Genomic DNA, 18,027 nt, shown 5'->3' with positions numbered 1-18,027 from the left:
TAACGTGAAGAATTCCGTAGAATAAAGTCAGCTCCAAGGCTGGCTGCCTAGCAGACCGCCAGCAGAACAAGCTCTTCACTGACACTTTGAACTGGATTCTGTGGCATTTGCCTCTTTAGCAGAGAAAAAAAGCCAGATTGCTGAGCAGAGCCAAGCTAGTTATGGTTCTTTTTTGGGTTGTTTGGCACTAATTTCTTCTGGGAGAGGGTCCTTCCTTGGCCCCCTTTTGTGCACGCAAGAGGAGCGATGCCTCTCTATCCAGCTTCAGAGGAAAGGACCCATCCCAGTGGGTGGGAGACCCAGGGCACGAATCTCGCCCTAGCTGAGAAAGGACCTCGCAGTGTGAAGAACTGTGCAGAGAGAGAACTGGCTCCAAGGGTGACTCACTAAAACAGAATGGGAGCGTGGGGAGCCCATTAGGGGCAAGAGGTCCCCTCCAACCCCCTGGCCAGAGCACTGCTCCGCCAAGCTCCGAAGAATCAGCACCTGCGGATACCAGACTCTGAGACGAGGCACCGGGAGTGTCACAGCTCCCTTGTCTTGGAGCTCAGCCTGCAGCTCTCCACTCAGCCTTTTATTCCATGGAGAAAACATGTCTCCTGCCATGAGTCTCTGTCCTTCCCACGTGTCCCGGACACATTTCCCTGCTGCTGAATCATGCAGACCTGGCTCAAAACTCTACTACTTCCTTGTCCACATTCTCTGATCTGGGAAAGTAGTTTTTCTGCCCAACCTCACATCTTCACTGTGGTTTTACAGCAGCCTCCTCATGAGGCTTCCTGCCTCTAGGTTTCATCATCATCATCCCCTACCTCTTTCCAGCAGAACTTGCCAAAACACGATGTAGTCTATTCACTGCTCTGTTCTGAAGTTTTCAGTGTCTCACCTCTGCCTCCAAGAGACAGAAGAAGGTGGGAGAAGCTTCCTTTGCGGTTTCGTACCCACCTGCCTCTCTTTGTTCTGCCTGCAGCTTCAAACACGGGGACTCAGGAAGCATTTAGAGACAGAATGAAGGAATGTAAAAATTGAGAAGCCAAACAAGAGTTCTCTGGTGTTTTTAATGTTGCATTTGTAGAACTATCATGCTTATATCTGCATGAGATTAGTCATTGATAGTCTTTTCATGGTTTTCTTGAGAAAAGACTGTCATCCAAAGAATTCAGAAGCCTGTCTTGCTTTATATAGGGGGTAAGGTTTATAGGATTTATAAGGCAATTGAGAGTCAAATAAGATTTCGATCTTCCGTTTTTAATTTGTAGAGCAGAGAATGCCTACAAAAAGGATCTCAGTCATTTGCCCTTTTTTTTAGCCAGCCAGTTCCCCCGTCAACTTTAAAAATGCTTGGAAGAACATGTGATTTCTAAAATATCCTGGAGGATTTTTCCAGGCCTGGGCAACTCTTGGGTCAATGCACAGTTGCTATTTCTGTATGGTAAGTAGAATGGGAGAGTGCTCTGCCAGTTCACCGAAGGCCGGGGGCTGGCTGGGAACTGGGAGGTTGGCTGGAAGGACTTTCTTGTGCCACAGCTGAGGTCCACAGCAGAACCACATACATGTTCTCCTCCCCAGTCTGTGTGCGCGTGGGTGTACCTGCTGCAAAATGTTTTATTCTGACCTGGTAGACCTCTCCTGTCGAAGGTGTAACATACAGGTATGAGCAAAGTTGGCATTTTGGGTGTAGCTCCGGGGAGTTATACCAGTAAAGGGTAGTGTTGGAATATACAGACCATGAGAATAAACGATTTCCAGGTGATTTGAAGGCCTGTTATTTTTCAAGATTTGAGTCATGCTTATGGGAAGAGGAATCCTCAGGTCAAATGGAGCGTGGAGGAGTGTGGACTGGCCCCCAGGGACTGAGTTTCCAGTCCAGCTATGCAGCTCATCTTCTGAGATTCTGGGCCAGGCCTTTTCCCCAGAGGTATAGTACCTTTCAGGGTAGGGGGCCGGGTTAGTTTGTTCTTAGGCTGGATGTTTTCTGTTTGCCCCTCCAGATCCACTCTCCACCCTTCCCCATCCTTGCTGTGCTCTAGAAGCTGACCAGTAGGGACTACGTGAATGGGCTGGGCTCCCTTTCATCCTGGCCTTCTCTTGTCATCTTGGCACAATAGGAACGTGTCGGGATTTGGGAGGGAAGGAGAGCAAGGACCAAATACTGAATCTCCGGGCTCCTCCCTGTGGCATCAGCAGGTCCGGGCTCCTGGCAGGCAACCCTCTCCCCAGGGCAGTCTGCCTCGGGTTCCAGTAGCCTCTCCTCCTTCACCCCTTTGGTCTTAGGGGCGTAAACGTGGCACTGCTACCAGACCCAGAACACTGCACCATGCTTCCCCTACCGCCTCCCCACCCCTCTGTAAATGGTCCCTTTATTAAACGCTCCTCAAATCACCCAGTTTGAGAGTGCCATCTGTTTCTTGCCAGAACGGCGGATACAGTTTCTAAGATCCTTTCCAGCTCCAAAAAAAGATGCCTGCAAGTAGGGGAGGAGCTGGTCCTTCGGGGCTCCCATCTTTCACGAGTGCCTCCATGCATGGTTCACCAGGATCATGGGAGGGATGGAGGGAGGGACTGGGAGAAATACGATCTCTAGAGCGGAGTCACTAGGACAAGAATCACGGGTGTCTTGGTTGGCATAGAATGTTCGAGCCCCGATTTCTAAAGAGTACACAGGTGTGCCGTCTCACCGTGGTGGAGGGGAGGGAGCAAGGGATGATCCCACCCGCTGAGGCTGGATTGTCATTCTCACCCCTTTCTGCCTCTCTGACTTGACCTCGAGTAAATCACCCTCTGAGCATTAACTTTTCCCCTCCTAACCCGCAGCTGACGACACCTCCCCTGACCCACACATTCTCTTTATGAGGTGCAAAGGAAGGAGTCTGTGTGAAGCCACGTGGTTGAACATAAAGTTCAGCACTGAAGAGAGTCGCAGTCAGTAAACAGCTTTGACTGTGGTAGGGGTCACAGGCGGGGCACGGAGCCCAGTGGGGACATTACTCCTGCCTCTGTCCCGGCTAAAAACCTGCTTCCTTTGTCTCTCTCCTGCTGCGTGCACTTGCTGAGACATACATGGCTCCCAGAGTGTCAATTTCAGGATCAAAGCTTGACCTCAGAGATCCTAGATTACAGAATCGTGTCATCAAACAGCCGTGCAGCCTTCTGACATCTCTGGAATTCGGGTCCTCGCCTTGATGGTCTTAGGTGGTCACGTATGGCCCTTCTCAAAGCAGCTGCTTCAAAATAGGTCTAGGAGAGGATGAGGGAATTAAGAGTATAATTTTTTTTTATGTCAACTTTTGTTTTATTTTATCACAGAGACTTGACGTACAGGGAAAATGCGTTCTTGAAAGTTGTGTCTCTCAAGTACAACTTTCTCTTTAAAAAAAAATAAAGGGACTTAAAAAACTTTAATCATACTCACTTGACACTGTCGATGCTATGCATACAGTCCACACGCAGCACGTGTGCAGGACAAGTGGGAGAGTTGAGGAAAGAGGCGAGGGAGAGGGAGGGAGTGACAGGCGGGGAGAGTACACAGCACTAAATGCCCTGGTGGACACATACATACGTCATTGTATTTATCACAAGGCACTTAAGAACTGTGCTCATAGCAATGTGAGTGAATCTTAAGAATATAGTGCTTAGTGGGAAAAATAAGAATGAGATGCACAAACTAGTATTTCCAGAAGTTAAAAAATAGGCGCCCAGGAAAACCCTTTGCCCATTTTGCGAGCACTCTTGCAAGCATAGATACACCTCAAGCACATTAGAAAGTTTGCCTGTGGGGTGAGGGGCATGGAAGCGGCCTAAAGGTATAAAAGGAAATAAAAGCATACAAACAAGGCTTTTGTCCAAACAGTGGGAATCATGTGCTAAGAACTGTTACATATGGTGAATGCGACCCTGTGCTCCTGAGATGCAAAACAAACGAACAAAGTCCTCAGCTTTTCTTTTTCTTTTAGGTTTTAAAAGAAACCTAAAAGAGCTTTTACCTTAAGTTTGCGGTCGGTTGTCTTCCCCCGTAGCCCTCAGTGTAGCCCCTAAACCGCAAGTGGTTAATGAAACAAAAGTAACTTTTGTCGAGTAAGAATACAAACACAGCAGAAAACCACATGAAAGAGGGGATGCTGCCAGCCGCTCTTGGTAGTGCCCACCAAGTGAGCCAGTGGCGGTCACAGCAGGCAAGAGTATTCCAAACGTGGTTCTCTTTTGTTAAAAAACAAACAAACAAAATGCCTAATGGAAAGTAGAAGAGATGGCAAATGCATGCAAACCTATCAGAAGAACCTGCATAAAATATTTTGAACAATAGACCCTCTTTTCTCTTTTTGGTGTATTTCTTTTTAATCTCTTGTCATGGGTAAATTTTTTTGTGAAAGTGATATCACAGGTTTGCATAATCACATTTTGCATAAATTACATTGTTACAATCTTACCCCAGTCATTCTTTCCTTAATGTTGCATTTAACAGTATTTTTCCATCTTGGTACATAGGCTGTCACAGTCATTTTTAATGACTGAGTAATACTCTATTGACTAAATATACCCATACTTATTAGAAATGACATTTAGGCTGCTTTCCACTCATCCCCCGCTTATAAGTCATGCAGAAGAGAAATCATCCATGCTGCATATAACTTCTTCATATTTTAAATTAATCCCTTAGGATGGACTCAGGAAATGGAATTACTGGGTGAAGGAGTGTACAAAAGCTTCTATAACTCTTGGTACAAATTACTAAATTGCTTTCCGAAAGGATAGTAGCAATTTATACTTCTAGCAGTAGTATGTTCTTATGCCAACATTGCGTTCTATAAATTCTTAATTGCCAATTTAATAGCTAACATACATTGTTTTTATTTTTGCATTTTTGGATTAATAGGAGGTTGAATTTTTTTCTAAATTTTTTAGAGATTAGCATTTCTGTTTATAGTACTAATCGGGGGTGGTCTGGTGTTTTTCTTTTTAGTTTGTATGCAGCCTTTACCCAATGTTGGTATTTAGTCTTTGTCATAATTCTGTAACTATTTTGTTTGTTTTTTTAAAGTTTTTCGAAATTTTGCATAAAGTATTTTTCTCTAAAGAAACCAATACTGATTCATTGGTGGTTTTTGTTTTTGAATTCTTTTTTTTTTCTTTTTTTTTCTTTCTTTTTTTTTTTTTTTTTTTTTTTTTTTTTTTGCTGTCTAATAAAAATCAAGATACCCTGTTGGTTAAATTTGAGAAAGAAATGTTACAGCATGGCATGATGGAAAATGCATCAAATTGAGGGCTTTGAAGGTAGACAAAGCCAGGTTCCAACCCCTGCCCGTTCCATCCTGTCTGAACAAATCAGTCAAGCTCTCTGAGCCCCACTGCCTTCATTTATGCCATGGAAATCATTACCCACCTTCCAGGTATGGGACTGGGATTGTGAACAAACACTGGCAGGTGCCCAGTAAACGCGGATCCTTTTTTCCACTCTGTATCCTGGGGCGTAGCGGGCTGCCCCGGTGGCTGAATGACCTGTTAGGAGGAACAAGCCTCAGTGCTCACCCAGGGCTGCCTGTGGCACGCCCAGCACTCCCCTGGGGCTGGCTGCTTCCTTCCAGGCAGGAGGCCCAGGAACACGGCAGTGGCTTTGCTTCTTGCCAGTCGCTCCCGACAGTGGAGTTGTTGTTCTGGCGTATTTGGTAACCAGCTTCCTGTTTTTCCTGGTGTGGTGTCTTTCCAGCAGCAGGAGGGAGAGAAATAGTCCTGGGTGGGTCACTTCAGTTGTCTTAACTCATCCTGCAGCAAGAAAGTCAGGCCCTTTCCACTAATGACTCTGAACACGATGACGGGGCTGTGTGACCTTGAGCAGGGCCATGACACGGAGTCCCACGAGTGGGGAGGGAATGAAAGTAGGGACCGCAAGTCACCATTGCTTGGAATTCAGGAGTGTGGTGCCCTCAAGGTAATGCTAATGGATTTTAAACATATGCTGATTAAACATTAAACTTTTATTTCCCACAAAGTGAATGCATCACACATTGCCATTCTCTTCACATTCTGGGAAGAATGCTTAACTTAAGAGCGGTGGAGCCAGACTGCTGGATGGCAGCTCTGCCACTTAGTTAGCTCTCTGACTATGGGCAGGTAAAAACCTCTCTACGCTTCAGTTTGCCCATCCGTAAAATGAGAGAATAATAGTAACTACCTGTTAGGGTTGTTGTGAGGATTAAATGAGGTGATCTGAGTAAAGTATTAACAGAATCCTAGGCCACACAGTAACCATACAATATAGCATAAGATCCAAAGATTTTACTTTGTAAACTCCCTTTGAATCTATGATTCCCAGAGGCTGGACTACATTTTCATCAGAGATCTGGAAATTCGATTTAAAGATAATTTGGTGAAATAGCTCAGTTCATTACAAGTAGATAATATTTATGAAGACTATGCGTTGAGAGTATAGTACATATGTTCCTAAAAATTAGTTGTAAACTATAATAAATGTTTTATTTTTATTGGCTTTGATTCTTAAAACTCAGAGCTAGATTCTCATGAAGAAAGTTCGCTTGATGCTGAAATAGATGTCCTTTGTGCCAGAGAAAACCACAGAGGCCAAAATGCTCCATTCCACAGGGTGGGGGCCAGGGGCCAATGTGAGAGGTGTGAGCTCATCACATGTGAATGTGGGCCCTGATGTCTGGGGGAGGTGAGCCGGTGGGTCACAGCTCTTCAAGGTTCAGTGGGTCCAAGGTCAAGGCTCCTGCCTGTGTGCAAATTCCCAACCTCTGCCCTGCCGTATGTACACAGGGCTTTGTTAGATGACGATGTTGTCCCATATCTTTCAAGGATGCTAGGATAGATGCAGAGCTTACAGTGAGCATGTGGGTAATTTAAATCACTTAATGCCCTTGCTTCTTTCAAAAACAGTTTATCATAGAAGACTGACTTGGTTTATCGCTGGACTCAGGAAATCAAAGCGAAGGGTGAGCCCTAGATGTGATTGTGGTGGCGGCTGCAGTCACTTTTCCTCAGTGTGCTTTACAAGGTGACCGATACTAAGAGTGTAGTACTCTTTGGGTTTTACAGATTGGGGGCGATCACACACTTTCGGTGACAATTTGCTGTGCAAACTGTGTGATGACTTCCATTTTGTGACTCAGCAAGAACGGGGATTGAATTCAGGGAGGGGCCAGCACGATCTGGGACCCTCAAGGGCAGTAGAGCTGTGTAGCTAGAACAGAGAAAGCTGAGGGATGGAGGAACGGCGAAGTCGTCTTCATCTGGGGTGCACATCAACTATTTGACATTAATTCCACTAAACATCCAACAAGAGAAACCTTTGACAAATAACAGGGAGAAAATAATGTTGGAGAAAAATGTTTCTTAAACGTTTTAATGGATTTCCAAGCAAGTTTCAGAGTCTCTTACTGGGAACGGCGAGAGGAGGAGGAGCAGCGAGAATCAGGAAGCTGTCCAAACACCCCGGTGACAGGTGTCACTCTCCCTACAGAGAGAGGGAAGAACAGGATTCTGTTGTGCTCACAAGTCAAAAACGGTCATTAGGAAAGCCGCTTCCATTAATTACCACATTCATCTGTGACTTTAAAAGCACCTTGGTTTGTGGTATCTTAGGGGTGGCAGGGGGACTTAACGCACTCCCCTACTGTGGGGTAACCAGGAGTCATATGACGGTCCCAGCAGGGGAGAACAGAGTGCTGTAGCGCCCCCTGGAGGAGCCCTGGCCACCCCTCCCTTCCAGGCAAATGTTTCAGGCCTCAGGTGTAAGTTCTGGAATAGGGCTTTGTAATACCCAGCCTCTGGTTGGTGTTGAAATAGTTCCCTTTATAGGCTGTTTTGTATCAGGAGTTTCTTGGTAACGTAGACCCTCAGTAAATCAACTGGGTTTTAGTCAAGTTGCAGGATACCCAGGCTCAAGTTGACCACACAAGGTAGAGGGGGCCCCATATGCGTAGGATGGAAAGAGAAAAGACATTAGCTGAGGCCAGGTGTGCATGTGCATGGGGGGTGGAGGGGCGACGGGGGTGGTATTGGGGCCACGGAGAGAGCCCAGCCTTCGATAATAATGGAAGGCAGCAACATATTAGGAATCCAGTTATTTCAAAACAAGTGTGACACTCTAAACAAGGATTTGTGAAAGCCTGGTAAATTAGTAACTTCCCCATTCCACAAATATTTATTGAACATTAACCACACATTAGGCACTGTGATAAACCCTCACAGGTCTGGTTTATTATTTCTGTTATCCTGTCTTCACTATTACCGTAGTCCCAACATCCAGCCCCAGTATATTTTCAGTAATGGCTTTCGCTTTTTAAACGCTTACTGTGTGCTAGACCCTGTCCTAAGTGCTTTACAAGCATTATTCAATTTAATCTTCACAATAACTGTCCTTTCACAGATAAGAATAACTCAGGCTCAGAGAGCCGAAATAGTTTGATTGGAAACTTGATAGACATGTAAATGAAAAATAGTATTTTAAAACCAAGGTCTACCTGATTCATACACTACCTTGTGGTGGATGCCTCCTAAATGAGAAACAGTGCAAAACTCAGCAGTCTGTACCCTTTATACTCAGACTGTCTGCAATATTTTATACTAAAATCTGTAGGTGGCAGGACACAGGGCATAAATCCCTGCTTTTCCTTTTCCCCAGAAAGCAGAGGGGGATTGGTTTCTTGGAAGATTATCTTGCTTTCGGGTAAAAGTGAGAATTGGGGAGACCCTGCAAACTGCAAATGCTTATTATTCTGATTATTTTTATTTCAAATCAGAATTTTGTAACCTAGTCCAGATTATAGATGTTGTTGATGAAGAAACTGAAGTCCAGATAGGAGAAGAGCCTTAATGAGGACTGGTCCAGAATTGGAAATCAGTAAATACAGAGCATAAGCCTGCTGCTCCAGAAATCTAACAACACTGGTCTCTCTGTGTATGAACATATATTCGCCTGAGACTGTTGCCAGGCTTTCTATTTCATTACGTTGGTTTGTTTGTTTGTTTGTTTGTTTGTTTGTTTTTTGCCAAAAGTAACACTCTCTATTGCTCTGTAAGTTTCAGTATCCAGTGGAGCAAGTCTGTTATTGGCCCTTTGCATTTCCACGTGAAACTTAGAATCAGCTTATCTGTTAACAGTTCCCACAAAATGAGCAAACAAAAGCTCTTATGGTTTTCATTGAAATTGCATGGACTCTCTAGACCAGTTTGGGGAGAACTGACATCTTTACAAATTTGAATCTTCAAAACCATGAACATGGTATGTTCTTCCATTTTTTATGGACTTGAAAATTTTCTCCAAATAATAGGTTGGAATTTTCTGCATACTGATGTTGCATATCTTTCTATTTATTCCCAGATAATTCATATTTGGATATTAGCATAAATTGTAACAATTTTTTTTATTTCTAAGTATTTATTCTTGGTGTCTAGAAATACAAGAGATTTTTCCAGACTGATTTCATATTTCCCAACTAATTATCGATTCTAGAAATTTGTACAAAGATTCTTTTGGATTTTCTATGCACAAAATCAAAATATCTATAAGTGAGTTTTTTTCCCCCTTATGCCTCTTTTTTCCAGTACGATGTTTAATAGAGGTGGTGATTCTGGCATCCTTGTCTTGTCCTTGATATCAGCAGGAAGCTATCAACATTTCATCATTAGGTATAATGAGTACTATAGATATTTATAAGTCATTTATCAAATACAGGAAGTCCCTATCTAGTCCTAGTTTGCAAGGAGTTTTTATCATAAATGGATATTGAATTTCATCAAATTATTTTTCTGAATCTATTGATATGATTTTCCCCTTTATTTTGATACTGCGTTGAGTTGCATTCCTGCATTAAACCCACTTGCTTGTCATGTATTATCACTTTTATATATTGCTAGATTCATTCTCCTTCTTTTTCTTCAGGATTTTTATGTCTGTGCTCATGACAAGGATTGCCTGTAATTTTACTCTTTGTAATGTCTTTGACATGGCTTGGTTACTCTCATAAAATGAATTGGGAAGTACCATCTCTTTTGTTCTCCAGAAGAAGTTATGTAAGATTGGTGTTAATTGGTGGTTTCTTTTTGTTTTTTAAACATTTGGATATTTTCTTTCAATACTTTGACAATATTCCAGTGTATTTTGGCTTCCAATATTTTCATTAAGAAATTATCTGTTAATTCTACTGTTACTTTTTTATAATAGTCTGTCTTTTTCCCTTCTGGCTGCTTGGAAGATTTTCACCTTATCTTTGGTGCACGGCAGTTTACTATGATGGATCTAGGTATAGTTTTCTTTTTTATTTATCCTGTGTGGGGTTCATCCATTTAAGATTTTGGGTCTGTGTCTGATGTCTTTTTTCCGTTTTGAAAAATTCTTGGCTGTTATTTCTTCTGCTCAATTCTCAATCTCTTCTCCTGTGACTCTAATTGCGTATTAGTCCTTTCTATTGCATCCCCTAGACCTCTTTCCCTCTGATCTTTTTTTTTTTAAGTTTACTTTATTCTGTTAATTACCACTATTTCTTTTTATTAAACCTGGACAAAAGAAGTGGTTTGCTTGCTTGCTTGCTTGTAAATTAAAATGCCAGTGGAGAGGAACAAAATTAAGTTGCAACAAACACAGTATTGTTACGAGCTGGTCTTGGCTAGAGGGTGTGGTAGAATTTTAGCTGAGATGTAAAGGAGGTTTGAGAAGATACAGAGAAATTCCCTCATCTTTATTTTCTATCTTTAAGTCTCTCTGAGTTTCAAACTAGGTGTTTTCTTTGGACCCATCATTTAGTTCACTGATTTTCTCTTCAAACTGCATTTAAGCTGTTGTTAAACTCACCTATCGAATTCTTAATTTCAGTTATTTTATTTTCGTTTCAGGATTTCTGTGTGTTCTTTTTGTTTTGCTTTGTTTCTAGTATTCTGAGAAACTTTCCAGTTTTATCTTTTATCTCTTGAGCATAGTTTTTTTTTTAATTCGATGTCTGATCACACCTTTATTTTTAGCCCTTGCGAGTCTGTTTCTATTGCCCTTTGTTTTACTTGAGTTCCATTCATATCGTGTTATATCTTCACATACTTGTTTCCTTTTGATTGAGTGTAAGACATCTTAGGTGAAAACTTAACTTGAGGCCTTGGGCGATTTCATCTTCCTTCAGGGAGAATTTATATTTGGTTCTGGCAGGCCCTGGAGTGCCAGCAGTCTGTTATCACTGTCACCCAGTTCCAGGGATTGAAGTGCTTCTGTACCCGTGAGAACCAGTTGCTTGAGGTTCACCTTTACTCTGAGGGTGTAGCACTTGAGAAATGGGACTCCAGCTTTGGTTTCCCCAGCTCCACAAACTTTCCCAAGTGCTACTCAACCTTTCAGCCTCTTAGCCAGCTCTTCCACAAGTGGCAGGCATCTTCAGAGGAAGAGTGTCCCCACATGCCAGGCTTGCCTCTTCGGATTCCTCTCTTCTCCTGAATCTTGGCTTTGTTATTCTTCATTGCCTGCTAATACTCCGTAACTTCAAGCAGAATTTTGAAAATATTTTTCCAGCTTTTCTCATTGTTCTCAGCAGACGGGATACTCTGAATGACCTAGCCTATCGTTATTTCACTGGTTTTTAAATGTGGTACTTGTATTCACATGGCGCTTGCCGTGGATTAAATTGTGTGCTACAAAAAGACATGTTGAAGTCCTAACTCCCAGTGCCTCAGAATGGGACTTTATTTGGAAATAGGGCCATTGCAGTTGTAATTAGTTAAGATAAGGTCATACTGGAGAAGAGTGGTCCCTTAACCCATTGTGACTTCTGTCCTCATAAGAAGAGGGGAAGAGACATAGAGACAGAGGCACACAGAGAGAAGATGCCATGTGATGATGGAGGCAGAGATGGGAGTGTTGCGTCTGCAAGCCAAGGAAAGCCAAGGATTGTCAGCAAACTCCAGAAGGTAAAGAGGCAAAGGATTCTCTGTACAGGTTTCAGAGGATACATGGCCCTGCCGATACCTTGGTTTCAGACTTCTAGCCTTCAGAACTGTGAGACAATAAATTTCTGTTGTTTTAAGCCAGCCAACTCATGGTACTTTGATATGGCAGCCCTAGGAAACTAAGACAGTGCTTTATAGTACCCAAAATACTTTCCCATAAACCACCTTGTTTGCTCTACACAACTATCCTACAGGAATGCAGAACAGGCGGTGCTAGATGAGATCAGAGTTAGAGAAACTGAGGCCCAGAGAGGAGGCATCAACATTTTGGGTGCCACAAGTCACAGGCAAAGTTTGGGTGTACCTAACTAAGTATCCTGCTCCTTTCTACCCCACTGACATGCCATAATTCTTGTCCAACTTCATCGCATCTTTCTAGTGTCCTAGGCAACACAGGTTCCCAGTGCCCCTGTACTGATCCCCATTGCTTTGTAATGGAAAAGGACAGAATGTTTACTTGACTGGGCAATGCGTACGTTCATTTGTTCAGCAGACACTTATTGAGCACCAAGACCCTGTGCCTGGGTGAAGAGGGCAGGGGCACAGCAAAGGGAAGGACAAAGGCAAGAGGGATAGAACAGGGACTCAGTCCCTTTCCTCAGGAGCTCACAATCCAATGCCAGAGAAGATAGATGTTCATAGTTAACCTCCCGGAGCTTTCAAGATAGAGCTTAGAAGAGTATGAATAATAGTACTCGTTTAAAGTGAATTTTCTACTCTATTTTATATACAAATGAAATGTAAGAAAGTATTTGTATACGTTTATATTTATGGCACATCTTGTACTCTAAAGTGTTAGACACTTTCATTGTAATTATTTAGAAAATTAACTGCTGATAAATTGTCCTAAATTGTATCCCAATATAGATGAATAAACTTAGACTTTATTAGGTTGATGTCATCGAATTAGATATGTAGCCTTACAGCAAATGCCAGACCACAGTGTACCTGATATAGTTTTATTAGTAAATGTTTCTATTTAGTACACAGTGTTACTCAGTCATCAAATTTTTACTTAGAACTTTCAAAGGAGTATAAAGAAAGTGTCTTGTGTTAAAAGGCAGTTCTCGTACTCAGCCAGAGACGAACTGTAAGTGATGACACCTTCATTTTTCCATTTGTTCAACCTTCATTTGCGTGTCCAGGCAGTGGGCGTATAGTGTTGAATAAGACATGAATGAGCAAAGTATAAAATTCAGTGCCTTTGTGTTTAACAGCAGAAATTTGAGAAAAGAGCTAGATGAGCCAAGCGCCCAAAGGCAGAGTAGGAATTAGGAAAGAGACGTGTGGGTTGGAGTTTTTAGGAAAGAATTTCAAAAAGTGTCATGGACCAGGGCCTTAAAAGGTAAGAAAAGGGCTAGAAGAAGACCTGGGGGAAGCACTAAGTGAAGAGAGGGAGCAGAAATAGAGGCAGGGGGAGGGAGGAAACGGAAGCATGTAGAGGGATGCTCCAGAAGTGACATATGCCGGATATACTCAGTTGCATGCATACTTGCTGCATTGAAAGGGAGAACAGAGCTCGGGGCCTAGAGATCTAAGTTAGTCACTATCTGCCTTTAACCAACTCTCACATTATGCAGGTCACTTCATTTCTCTGTGCCTTTATTAAGAAACTCAAAAGTCCACCTGGCATTAGGGCATTGCTCAAAGTCTAATTTTTTAGAACCCCTTCCCCCCTGCCCACCCTGCCCCCATTGCTTGCCTCATCTAGCCAAGGCCATTGCCAGCTTTGGAAGTCCCTGCGCCTGCTTAGGCTAGCTGGGGTCCTTGAGGCCCCTTGTGCCATGTGCTTGGTCTTTCCTAACTCCATGCACCTGTTCCCAGATTGGCTCACTGCCTTCAGGGACACATGTGGACTATTTCCCAAGCCTTCTTGCATCTAATGTATTTCTGGGAGCCCTCTAACCGATAAACGTGGCCTACCTGTCCCTAGGAATGTCATCTGGTTCTCACATTTCTAGAGAACGATAATTTCATTCTGTCCTTCCAATCAATCACATTCCGTTTTCATATCACTCAGTTCTCTTAATAGTTCTCCCATCACATGTTTACTTGATCTAATATGATCACAAACTGGATAGACCAAAACTTATAGTGCTTTATGGTGACACTAAGAAATTGCATTCTTTCATTGTGGTAGAGTTGTTTTTGTTTGTCTTTTGGCATCGGATACATACGGTCTTAAATAAAAGACGGTGCCTGGAATGTGGAAACAATTTGAGTCATTCACCCAGCAGACATTAAGAATTATATGTGATCTGGGCCCTCTGCTATTAGCTTGGTCATAATCTTGAAGAAAACACTGTTCCCTGCCCTCAAGGACCTCCCACTCCAGAAGGAGAAGTAGGCCCCCCTATAATATGATAAGAGTAGAACACTAAGGGACATTGTGGGAGTAGCAAGAATATTTTTTATTGTAATAGGTGTGGACGAAAAAGGGGCCATGTCCTAAACCTGACCAGCTCAGAGGAGGCCTACATGGTGGCCCTTACAAACCCAGAGACCAAAAATAACCACAAAGAATGGCCTAAACATAAAAGTTGCTAGCTGAAAGTGGGTCATGGCGGGTTCACATCTTGGGCCTGCAACTTTCTTGACAAAGGTCAGTCTTTACCTTAAGTGAGCCTGTCTATTGTCTTTGTGCTTCTGAGATAACATACCCTTGGAATGTGGGAGTCATCCCTCTTCCCCAGACCCCTTAGGGCACAGCCCACTGCACCAAAGCACAGACCACAGAAGCCCTCGTGGTTACCTGGTTCCCCACATACCATCCCTATGCTGTGTTAATTATTAACCATCCTTTGCTCACGTGTGTAAAAGAAGCACGTGTCTCTGTCTCTGTCTCTGTCTCTCTCTCTCCCTCTCCCTCTCCCTCTCCCTCTATCTCTCACTTTTTTATCCAACCCCAGAGATTTCCTGCTTTGCTTTCTCCCGCCCCCTTACCCTGTCACCAGTGGATTTTATGCAACTCTCCTTATGTCTCCTCCTTTGATTCTAATGTATGAAATAAGCTACAAAACTGCCATTCTCTGGAGCATTTTCTTAATTCACTGAGATCTTGCTTCCCGGCAGCTGTCGTCAATTTGGCTCAAATAAACTCATTAAAAATTCTCTACAGGTTTGGACGTTTCTTACGTTGACATACAATTTTTGCGTCAACAGGAATATTTATTATTTAAAAGATGATACAAAATGTAAAGAATAGATCATGTGTGATATCAGGGGCTCTGAAATCCCTCTTTGGCTGATTGGATCAGATACAGGTCTTGCTACGTCCCATCCCATCCCTATCCCCCCAAACAAGCGTGTGCGTGCACGCGCGCACACACACACACACACACACACACACACACACACAGAAATTCCTCTCAGCTTTTAGTGTTTTATATTAGGTGTCCTTGTACACATTACTTTTTAAGAATGGATACCCGTTCTATTTTAAAGTTTGAAATCTGGACTTTTCTATAGAAGACACTTCACTCTGGCCTCCGTGACTTGGGAAGGTACACTTAGGGGTCTCGTGAGCAGAGGACCCTTGTCGTTTTCAGAGGGGCTGCTCCAAGACAGGACCCCTCACCTTCGGACATTGGGAACAGTGTCCACACAGAATGTAAAGCTTTTCCAGTCTCTGGGGAACCAGGACTGGAATTTTGCCTCAAGTCGATAATTAACATGACAAGAAAGATTCTCTGAATATATTTTCACCTCCATCTTTATTTTAAAAGTGAAGCCGTGAGGTGAAAAGCTGGATAGGAACTAGGTGGGGCAGGTATTGAGGGCAGGTTCCAGGAGGGGTTGTTGAATGGCAGTAGGTATTTTCTAATTCAAAACCAGGTCCTGGAGAGGTTGAGGAGTTGGTGGGAGGCTGCACTTTCGAGAGCTGGAGAGTTAATTAGCAGACAGGAGCCTGTAGCTGAGGAAGGGTGAGCAGCGACCGCTTGGGAGAGGAGCGACAGCTCTCTTTCCTCAGGATAATGGGTTCTCCATCCACATCTGCCCCCAGGTCCTTCCTGGGTGTCAGGAGCTGTGCTTGGCTGGGCCCTGGGGGAGACAGGAGGAATTTGGGGTTACAGCACCTTCATCTCGGTGGTAAGCCAAGTGGAGACGCCCACAGGATAGTTGCAGAGGAGAGCTGGCAAAAGCAGTCGGGGGGCAGAGGATGGGGAGTTCTGGAAGCCGTGAGGGTGATTCCTCCTCGGGGTCTCTGTTTGGAGCTAAATGACACTCATTTAGTCTCCCACAGTTCCGGAAGTTAGAAGTCATTTCCCACTCACTGGGTTAAAGTCAAGGTGATGCCTGGGCCAGTTCCTTCCAGAGGCTCTAGGGGAGAATTTGTTGTCTTACCGTGACTGGCTTCCAGAGGCCCCTGCATTCTTTAGCTTGTGGCCTCTTCCTCACGTCACTCCAACCTCTTGTTCCATCTCCTGCTTCCTACTTCGGCACCCTTTTTAAGAACCCTAGTGATCACATGTAGGGCCCGCCTGGGTAATCCAGGATAATCTCCCCATCTCTGGATCCCTCATTTAATCAAATCGGCAAGTTCCCTTTGCTGTAGAGGTAACAGTCACATGTTCGAGAGATCAATATGTGGCTGTCCTTGGGCTGTGGGAGTGGAGCATCATTCAACTTTTCATGGGACAGAAGGGATTTAGCTCAGTCGTGAGGACCAGTTTCTGGATGAGAGATGCGAATTCATGATCTCTGCTCGAGGTCTTTGAGGATGTGCCACAGCACCCTGTCATGGGGCCTGAACTGGCCTAGCTGCCAGAATAGAGATTCTCAGACCTTCCTCCCAGCAGATGGAACGTTCCTGGGCATGCACCAGCTTTTGGTGAAACTGAGCACTGTGGGGGCCGGGCCACTGTCTCCAGAGTCGTCATGTCTGGTGCTGGAAGCAGGGCCGTGAGCTGCTGGAACTGCTTAAAAAGGAAGCAGACTTCTCCTCCTTCGAGTTGGCCCCGCTGGTGGTTCTGCAGCTTCACTCCCCCTCAGATCAGTTGTGTTTCCCCAGGCTGTGGAACATCTGCCCTGATGGGGGGCCTGGCAGAAGGTGTGTGGGAGTCCCCAGCTCTTCTTCAGTCAGGTCTGCGGATGGCGAAGGGCCAGGCACTACTGGCATTTCCAACCGGGAAATGTCCTCCTACAGAGTGGTATTTTCCCAAAGCAACCTTTGGCGGGGCGGGGGGTAGGGCAACAATGTCATGGTTTAGATAGCCCATCTGCTCACCCGTGCCCTGCAATGTTTTCAGTGACTAGGCGGTTTAACGTGGTACCTCGCTCTCGCTGTGTGGAATGGGGCAAATGTTTTGGTCTGATTAGCTCGCTTAGGTTTAAGGGGACCTAATAATGCAGCCCAGTTTTGATCTCTTCCGTGCCACCACCCGCCGTGGGCCCAGCTGCCCTCTGCACTTCCTCAGCCCTGTGGGCTTGGCTCCAGCCCGTCCTGCGTCCTCTCCACCACCAGGGGTTTGAGTCGGCGAGCCAGAGCTCCCGTGACGGGAGGAACAGAGGGACAGCCCTCCTCTGCCCGTGCCCCGGACAGCTGTCCTAGTGCTTTCCTATTTTTCCTTTCTCACAACAGCTTCTGGAGGTGGCCAGCACAGGCCTGTTGTTGTTTTTTTTTTTCCCCAAAAAATAATGATTGGCTAAATACCTTGCATGAGGAAGAAGATGTCAGGGACCGGATGCCGTTTGGAATTCCTTCCGCTGCTCCCATCTGAGGCGGGGCGCCTCCGGCTGCGCTTGGCTGACCGGCACGTCAGTGGGCCCCTTGGTGCTGTCCCTCCCACAGTCAGGACAGAGAACCAGAGGGCGTGAGGGCCCAGTGCCTGCGCTGCGGGAATGTGTGACGTGTGTCATGGTCAGTACCCCCAAGTTTGGAGACTGCGTCATAGGTAGTTGGGTCTGTATCTGTCCCCCCAGCAGTTTGGAGTGTTTCCCAAGGACAGAAACATTTCCTTATTTAACTCTTTTTAATCTCTCAGTGCCTAGTCAGCGCCTGGCACATAGGTGTGAGAAGCATTCCTGATCCTGTCACCCCAGTTCCCTCCCCCCCCCCCACCCACACACACATACACATACACA

General features: G+C 44.6%; 1 protein-coding gene and 1 long non-coding RNA gene across 8 annotated transcripts in view; one reads left to right on the top strand and one right to left on the bottom strand.

The window, feature by feature from the left end:
- CTDSPL (CTD small phosphatase like) overlaps positions 1 to 18,027 on the top strand; it is a 96,703-nt gene that overhangs the window by 38,920 nt on the left and 39,756 nt on the right. The gene's annotated exons all lie outside the window — the stretch shown is intronic.
- Positions 1,040 to 17,974, bottom strand: LOC120586755 (uncharacterized). The gene is made up of 3 exons (XR_005648788.1): positions 17,597 to 17,974; positions 5,381 to 7,468; positions 1,040 to 3,237 (listed from the first exon to the last, which is right to left on the bottom strand). It is a non-coding gene; the product is annotated as an uncharacterized LOC120586755 (long non-coding RNA).

This window comes from Pteropus medius, unplaced genomic scaffold, assembly GCF_902729225.1.
Source record: "Pteropus medius unplaced genomic scaffold, Ma_sr-lr_union100, whole genome shotgun sequence".
Lineage (NCBI taxonomy): Eukaryota > Metazoa > Chordata > Mammalia > Chiroptera > Pteropodidae > Pteropus > Pteropus medius.
This window is presented reverse-complemented; position numbering and strand designations above follow the sequence as displayed.